This window comes from Vicugna pacos, chromosome 4 (genome assembly GCF_048564905.1).
Source record: "Vicugna pacos chromosome 4, VicPac4, whole genome shotgun sequence".
Taxonomy (NCBI): Eukaryota; Metazoa; Chordata; class Mammalia; order Artiodactyla; family Camelidae; genus Vicugna; species Vicugna pacos.
The window spans coordinates 65824164-65832325 of NC_132990.1; the positions used below are offsets into that span (position 1 = coordinate 65824164).

General features: G+C 39.8%; 1 long non-coding RNA gene across 1 annotated transcript; it reads right to left on the bottom strand.

Annotated features, from left to right (window-relative positions):
• Positions 1–446: 446 nt before the first annotated feature.
• Positions 447–5374, bottom strand: LOC140695892 (uncharacterized). Its single transcript, XR_012071730.1, has 2 exons — positions 4836–5374; positions 447–901 (listed from the first exon to the last, which is right to left on the bottom strand). It is a non-coding gene; the product is annotated as an uncharacterized lncRNA (long non-coding RNA).
• Between the last annotated feature and the right edge of the window lie 2788 nt (positions 5375–8162).

Sequence of the window (8162 nt, forward strand, 5' to 3'; positions counted from 1 at the left end):
CCCAATGATTCTGTTACAGTTCTCAGCAAAGGAATATTCTTTCCTTGACAGAGGAAGTTGTATCTTTAGGAAATTACTTCCTGGCCTAGCACGCCAGCTCTGTTTTCTCCCTAGCTCCTGGTCAAAAACTTAGCAAGTATTGTGTACGTTTTCTGGACCTATATTCTGTATTTACTGGCTCTTGTATTTGTTTCCTTTTGAAATCCGATTTTATTAAGTGTAAGTTTCTATTGCAAACTGCACCATCTCTCTCTAGAAATGAGTGGTGTAATGAAGGAATACATGAATGGATGACTCGATGAGTCAATGAATTAATGGTTGAGCGAGCAGGTCTATGGTTCTGTCTCTTGTTAGCTTCTACACAAAGTTACCCCTCTTATCTAAGCAAAATGAAGAAATTTTGACTGACACAGTCAACAGGCCCTTGTACATGAAAAAGCAATCACTATAGTCAAGTAGCTTTATTTTATACCACATATACCAGTATGAGGCTCAGAATATTATTTCTCCCAAACAATTGTATACCTATGCCTGGTTTTCTCTTTCATGAGTTTCCCTGTGTTCTTGGTGAAACATTTTCCTGGTTTCTGCAACACTGAGAGCTGTTTTCCACACCAGGATTTCTGGGCGCATCTGAAGGGCACATCAGATTCTTTTTTTCTCCCCGAGGGTGTTCAGTGGCAGTGAGGACGTGCTGGTCAGGCTGATGCTGGGCCACACTTTTGTCTGCAGTCAGTGTGAGCATCAGGAAGCTTCCGCCAGGCCACTGCATGTGCTCTGCTGTGCTGACCGTCCTCTTCAGAGCCAGTGATCAGGAGTAGAGCCATGTCTCTGGAACAACCAAGATATCCCTGGATTGCTCTGTTTGTGGATGTATTTGAAGTTGTGCCAGAGGTGGGGGCTATTGACAGATGAAAAAGAATTGTGATTTACAATGATCGTCTTTCTAGCAGAAGGAATACGTTTGGTTTTGCATCTCTTCTTCAATAGTGAACATCAGATAGGACTTAGGGGGATAGTGGTGGCCTGGGAATCACCTTGGAGAGTGCAGAGAGAAAGCAAGAGTGATTCGGGGGTATCTCGAGGCAGACATCACTCTGTGTAGTAGAGAAAATAGGATTTTAATAAGACTTCCTGATGGGTAAATTTGGACCAAGCTCATATCATCAGGTAAAGATGGTCAAATATTCTACCCAGACCCTCCCAAAGGGGGCAGTGCAGGGAGGCTACTGAAAGCACCAGTTTTTAAGTCAGACAGAATTGGATCTAAATCCTGATCCTGTCACTTTGACTTGGTAAAACTAGCTTTCTCTCTTTTTAGAGTCCCAGGTTCTTCATGTAAATAAAGGGGATAATCATACCTAACTGTGATGAAAATGCTAAGCCCGGCATCTGATACGTTCATGCATAAGATCCTGATAAATACTAATAGTGGAAATAGTAAAATTATTAATATTATATAATTATATACTAGTAATAAATGATTTCTAGAAACAGTGGTAATAACCATTCTAACGATAGTAACATTTATGGAGTCCTATTTCGGTCACGCGGAAGATATGAACATGCAGTATACACATCTACCCTGTCTTCATAAAACTGCTAGAGAGATAAAGAGAGAAGAAGTGTGATACCTGCCTTCTAACGTGGTTGAGGCTTAAGTGAGAGAGAAAGGAGTTTTCATGGCAAAGACTAGTAGTTTAAAGGACAAACCCCTGTAGGTTTAAGAACACCCTTCTTCCCTTATATTTGAATAGATATTTAAAGTTCACAAGGGTCTTTCCCTCTTTCATTGCTTATCAAATATTCACAATGTGAACAAGTTTATGGTTCCCATTTTCAGATGGAGAAACGAAGACTTGTGACTTTGAGGGCTTTGTACAAATTCACCAGACTCAGAGATAACTGAGCCATGCCTTTGCCTTCCAAAGCAGTGCTGGTCCAGAGAGTTTCCTCGCGCCCAGCCGCCTTCCTCAAGCATGCTAACTAGAAATGACAGCCAGTGTTGATATTAATCTTTCAGTGATGGCAGGGTACCAGCATGTGATGGTATCTCCAAAATGAAATGTTAGCTGAGCCACGGGCTTTCTTTTAAGGGCTGCCTGGAACCACAGGCAATATGGAGATGGAAAACGACAAATTGAAAACAAATTCTGTGGCTCTTTCCATGAGTCTGCAAAAGTCATCCACACGTGGGGAGTGAGTAATAAGTTTTTGACTGTCGATCAGCAGTGACGAGTCAGAGCACTGAGTGTCAGACAACCCATTTCACATTGGGATCAACTTTAATTTGCATTTAGTGCCAGCTTTTGTACCTTTCATGATTAGAATTAACCTGTGGACACACATCTATTGGAACTTTTTGTGTTACATCTTTACGGGAACCTCAGTTTCTCTCTTACTAACAAGATTGCATTGCATGCTCTTTAAAGACCTTTCCTTCTGTGTTGATTACATTCTAAGTCTTTATCCTTAGAATATACTTAAATTTTATAACCTGGGATACTGTTTTTTGACAATTGAGTTGAGATCTCTTTGCCTTTTGAAAAATTGGTTCAAAACACCATGCCCTTATACTATGGAAACTGAAAGTCTTCTCCGGGTTTCCTGCAAATTCTAAGGAGGATGGAGTATGAGATAAGGGAGAGCTTTGTTTTCATGACCATTAGTATATCCTTACTGAGTTTATGATCTGCCTTACCATCCTGAACTTGGGGAGTCTGGTTCATCCTGCATTGCGGCAGACCAAAAATGATACGACCATCTTTTTTCAAACTCCACACCAAAGACCACTGGCCCAAGGAGTTTATCTTTCTGAACATTTCTGTTTCTACTACAGAGGAGTATAGCTACCTCTTCTGTTAACCTTGCATCTCGATGGTACATGCCTTCACAGCCTTGCTTTCACCCCAAGAAATTTGCCAGGCATGTTTCTTTAAAAAAGTATCCCCACTTCTAGGGAAATTCTACAACACATTTTAAAGATATTAACATTTCCATCACTACAAATCCGTTTGGTACTTAACAAGAAGCATGGACCCTGACAGCTGGTTGTTGAAAAGATAAAACTTTCTGTGAACGTTTTCCATGTCATTAAGTGTTCTTCCACAACATCATTTTTAATGGGCATGGAGCATTTAAACATATGCATGCCCTATAATGTATTTAACTGATCCTTGATTGTTGGACAATTAGGTTGATTTTCAAAACTCATGCAGTTTCAGGAGTGTACCATTTTTTAAAGTACCTGCCAATTTGATAGGAGGAAAAAAATGACATTTCAGTGTTGTATTATTTATCTGCGTTTCCTTTTGTTTACCAGTAAATGTGAATATCTTTCTCATTAATTAATCATTTACATTTTATTCCTTCAGCCCACTAGACAATCTTGTTGACTCTGATTCTAAAATATGCACTAAATCTCTCCACTTCTCTCCCGCTTCACTGCTGTCACCCTGATCTGAACTGATATTTCACGTGAACTGTTGAAATCACCTTCTAATGCGTCACCTGCACCCACACTTGTCTTCCTGCAAGGGATTCTCTTCTTGGAAGACAATCAGATAATGCCCGCTCCTGCTTAATACAATTGAATGACTGCCCATTTCCCGTCTGGCACAATCCAAGCTCCCCCCAGGCCTGCAGGTTCTAAGTGATCTGGCCCCTGCCTTACTCTCATCTGCGACCTCATCTTGTACTGCTCTGCCACTGCATTCACTGTCCTTCTGCCACACAGCTGCCTTGCTGTTAAATAGAAAGTAACGATCAACTCACTCCTGGTGCATTGCCTTTATACGCTCCTTTGCTCTGAGTTATGCTCCCCATCCCGACTTCTAGGTCTTCATGGGATCTTGTCCTTTGGATCTCTGCTCCAGTATTGCCTTCTCCGAGAAGTTTCTCTAACCACCTATTGGAAATGAGTCTTTTTCACCTCCTGGGAGCTGGAGCAGCCTGGGCAAACATGCTAAGACATATACATATTTTGGTGTTTTTTTGTTTTTTGTTTAGTTTGGTGAACAAGGGAGGAAGGAGGAATAATGAGTGATTGGACAACTAGTCAGAGGCCAGATAATTTAGGACTTTATAGATCAGCTAGCTAGTTTACACTCTAGGTTATTATTTCATTCAACTATAATTAATTCCTTTATCAATCACTCATTTAAGGCATACTGTCTACCAGACGCTGATAGATACTGGGGATGCAGAACTGTCTTTGCCTTTAAGGGGCTTGCAGTTATAGTTGGAGAAGCTACAGTACTCAATATCCCCAGAGCACATGTAAGCCTCCTGAGCCACGTGTCTCCCTAAACCTCCCCCATGGACAGTGATCCATTAAGGAGATGTCTCCTAAATGAAACAGTAAGATACATCAGATTCCGACAACTGTAAATCTCCCAACCTGAAGAGTTCTGCTTCTCTCTCACGCTAGTGACTCTCCTAGCCATCTTTAGACACTATAAGTGAAGCTGCTAAGGTCCTTGGCTAAAGACCTGGATAAAAATCCCATCCAACTATCCCGTAGGTACAAACTTCAACTCTTTCTCACTCGAAGGCTTCTTCCAGCTCCAACTAGCAGTAGAAAGAGGTGAAGAGTTAGAGAGGGGAGTGCTGTCAGGTTTCGTCTTTCTCCCTCTCGTAGGCGAAGAGGCCTTGCACATCAGTGAGCAGGCTGTCTTACTGACTGTGTTTCTACTCTGGGTATCCCGGAGATGGAAAGTGTCAGTTCCCATCTCTTTGATCCATCACTGCAGCATGTTTGAGCAGAGATACAGGGCCTCTTCACGTTTCTTTCCCATCTCCTTTAATTATATTCAACAGAGAACGACAAGTCTTACCTCCCCAAAAGCAAGATGCTTTCACCATTACGAAACTGTTTGCTTGCTCTTCTGGTTTGGGGGCAAAGCTCAGTTCTGTCATTTTTTGACAAGGTTAAGTAGAATGTTTTCTTTTCTCTCTCTCTCTCTCTTTTTTTTTTTTTTTTTCCTAACAGATAGTGGAGCAATACAACTTGGAAAAGCTATACGTAATGGCTCAGTATAGATTGGCTGCTGGCTACTGGCTACCTTCGATACCCTCTCAAGTTAATATTAATTAGGAACACCCATTTCTTTTATTGAATACACTCTTTACTTAAGCATGTGCTCTAGAGCAGGTGTTCTTAATGCTTTTTATACCATGAACATCTTTGACAATCTCGTGAAGCCTGTGAAATCCTTCTGCAGCCGATGAAAGATGACCATAATTTTTGACACTTCTTCCAACGAGACCAAGGAAATATTTTGCCTTCCCTAGAAATGAGGTTGGTCTTACTTGTTCATGGTAACCCAGAGAAAGGATAGAGGTGATGCTGAGTGACATGTGAAGTGAGTCACAAGTCTCGTTTCTTCTGTCTTGATCTCTTGGAACACTCTCTTCCTGAATACTACCTTTAGAGATGCTCCCTCTCAGAACTCATCCATTATGATGTGAGAAGCTCGCGTCACAAGATGAGGTTGATGGATAGGCAGTCCCATGTGAACTCCCAGCCATTTTGGATGTCTAGCACTGTTGAGCTTTCTGGTGAATGCAGCCCTAGCCAATAGTAAATTACAATGACATGAGAGAGCGCATATGACAACTGCTTACCTGGACCCTTCTCAAATTCCTGATCCATAAAATTGTGAGAAAATAAATGGTTATTTTGAGTTGATAAATTTTAGGATAATTTGTCACCTAGCAGAAGCTAACCAGAACACCTTCTCAGAATACTTTTTATAAGTTCATGAATAAAAGTTATAAAATTATAAAGAAAAACAATATAATAAAATAGTTATAAAATATGTAAAATTTTAGAGACAGACAGCTAAAAGGCACATGAAAAGATGCTCAACATCACTAATCATCAGGGAAATGCAAATCAAAATCTCAAGGAGATATCACCCCATACCTGTCAGAATGACTGTTAGCAAAGAAAAAGAAAAAAGAAAGAAAAGAAACAATGTCTTGGCAAGGATGTGGAGAAACGGGAAACTTCACACATTGTTAGGGGGCTGTAAATTAGTACAGCCACTGTGGGAAACAGTATGAAGATTCCTAAAAAATGAAAGAGAACTACCATACAACCAGCAATTCCACTTCTGATATATTTTAAAGACAATGAAAATATTAATTTGAAAAGATATATGCACCCCTGTGTTCATTGCAGCATTATTGACAATAGCCAAGGTACGAAAGCAGCTGGAGTGTCCATTGATATGATGAATGCATAAAGAAAATGTGGTATATGTATATGTGCATGTGTATACACACACTCTCCCCTACACACAAAATGGAATACTACTTAGCCATAAAAAAGAACAAAATCTCTCTATTTGTGACAATATGGATGGACTTTGAGGGTATGATGCTAAGTGAAGTAAGTCAGAGGAAGATAAATATCATACAATCTTACTCATATGTGGAATCTAAAAAACACAGTAAACAAACAAAAAGCCCCAAATTCAAGCTGACATAGATACAGATAACAGACAGGCAGTTTCCAGAGCTGTTTCCAGGTGGGAAATGGATGGAGGGATCAAGAGGTACAAACTCACAGTTATAACGTGAACAGGCCTTGGGAATATAACGTAACCATGGGGAATAAAGTCACTAGCATTGTATTATCTTTGCATGGTGACAAATGGTAACCAGACTTACTATGTTGATCATTTCATAATATATGGACATCAAATCACTGTGCTGTGCACCTGAAACTAATATAATATTGTATTAGTTAATTAGAATCCATTATACTTTAATAAAATAAAATAAAAACAAAATAAAAATCTGATTTTAACTCATTAAAATTATTTATTGTTAACTCATTAAATGACAAGACCTAGTAATAAATCTGTAGCTACTGTGATTTTGAATTAGTGGTGAGCAAAAAAAATGAGTGCAAAATATCTGCTGAAATCTTAATCAAATATAAAAACACTGAATTTCTAATGGTGACATGTTAGCAGCTATTACTAAATCTAGTGTTGTTTGTAGTCTAATTGAAGGACTTAGTAAATTTCCATTAGATATTAGTAAAAGTAAAGAAATATTTTTCCCGCAAATGTGCTGACCCCTTGGGGTATCTTTGGACGTCAGATTAAGAAGCCCTTTCCTCCTTCAGGTATTTTGTTTTTATGTTCTTGTATCCACCTGGAATAAATTTCCTCCTCTGAATATTCTAAGTAAATCCATCATGAACTTGACTCAAACATCTCCTCCTCAGTCAGATCTTTGCTAACTCCACACCACCTCTGCTTCTAACCATACTTCTAAGCTCCCAAGTGATTTTTTCATCTTTTATGGCTATTTACTTGTAAGCTGTATGTTCCTTAATATTCAGATTTCTTTAGGGAAGGATAAATGTTTGTGAATGTGTGTCTCAGAAACTAGCAAAAACTAGTACACTTAATAAGTTCACTGTAAAGTTATACCAGATTAAATGACTTCTAAAACTGGCTGATCATCAGTGTCACATAGGAAATTTTTAATAAGCACAGATTTCCATGTTCCATCCCAATTTACTGAACTAGCAATGGGCTCAGGACTCTGTGTTTTAGTAACCATACCCTCTTCCCCCAGGTAATTCTTATGTCTGCAGTCTGACACTGGCCTGACTTTCAAAACCACTGGGCAAAATAATCATCATCATCATCATAATTAGATCAAATAAGATCCCCTTACCTGAGCATTAAAACCTCTCAAGATCTGCCCTCAACTGCTCTGTCCTACTGTGTCCACACCAGTTGCCTGACATATCTTAGGCAAAATCCTGGCCATCCCTTCCGCATTTTAATGTAGATCATTGGTATCAATTCCCAGCTCACAGTGATTTTTCTCATGTGTGAGAATCAGAGGCATCAGCTGTCAGGTCTGTGTTAGGTGACCTTGCTTCTCTGGCCACAGATAATTAGTCCAGCTACCTGAGCTGTGTAGACCAAGCAGAGGTATTCCCTAGGAGAATCTGACCTGGAAATAAAGGAAGAGAGTCAGTCCTTTTCTTGTAGTAAGAGAAGGAACGTGAGGCTTGGAAGCTGCTGCTGGCTGTGTTTCCAGCTGAGCAGAGGAAGGGGATCTGCAGAAGAAAGCAGATACACAAAGAGACCAGAGAGAGCAAACATTCTGGTGGTGACTCGGTTCACTCCACA